The following is an 888-nucleotide window of genomic DNA, read 5'->3' on the forward strand; positions in this document are numbered from 1 at the left end:
CTAGTGCAGAGGAAGACACATAGCAACTTTTACATGGTCTTGACTTACCTGATTGTTGTTTGCCATGTGGGATTTTTCTTGATATGAGTGGGAAAGCCTGCAATCAGAAACAATTCTTGTTGTTTTGCCTCACTTTGACTGCAGAGTATTTCTCTAGGAAGAGGCTTCCTGCAGAGTTACCAAGCTTAGATTTCATAAGTGGAAACTGCTGGGACATATACCAGATCTAGTATAGATTCACTTCCCTTCATTTAAGGACTTCTTTTTAGGAAGATCCTGGTTTGCCATTTGACTTCATGAATTTCTTAGAGGCAACAGTAATGTGGTTATTAAGTAAACTCAAGACTCAACTCTGATGACATTTGGATTTGTCTTAGTCAATGTTCTATTGCTGTTAAGAGACACTATGACCATGGCAACTCTTATAAAAGAAACCATTTAATTGTGCTGGCTTACAGTTTCAGAGGTTCAGTCTATTGTCATGATGGTGGGGAGCATGGTGGCATGCAGGCAGACATGGTGCTGGAGAAGAGCTGATAGTTCTACGTCTAGCTTGGCACGAAGCAGAATGAGTGAGTGACACTGGGCTTCTTTTGAACTTCTCAAACCTCAAGGCCCACCTCCAGTGACACACTTCCACCAACAAGGCCATACCTACTCCAATTAGGCCATACCTTCTAATCCTTGTTACTTTTCTATTGCTGTCATAAAATACCGTGACCAAGGCAACTTATAAAAGAAGAATTTAATTTGGCTTATGGTTTCAAAGGGTTAGAGTCCATGATGGCAAAGGAACAACTGTTGTTCACACCTTAATCCACAACCACAAGGGAGAGAGAGAGAGAGAGAGAGAGAGAGAGAGAGAGAGAGAGAGAGAGAGAGAGAGAA

This window comes from Microtus ochrogaster, unplaced genomic scaffold (genome assembly GCF_000317375.1).
Source record: "Microtus ochrogaster isolate Prairie Vole_2 unplaced genomic scaffold, MicOch1.0 UNK17, whole genome shotgun sequence".
Classification (NCBI taxonomy): Eukaryota; Metazoa; Chordata; class Mammalia; order Rodentia; family Cricetidae; genus Microtus; species Microtus ochrogaster.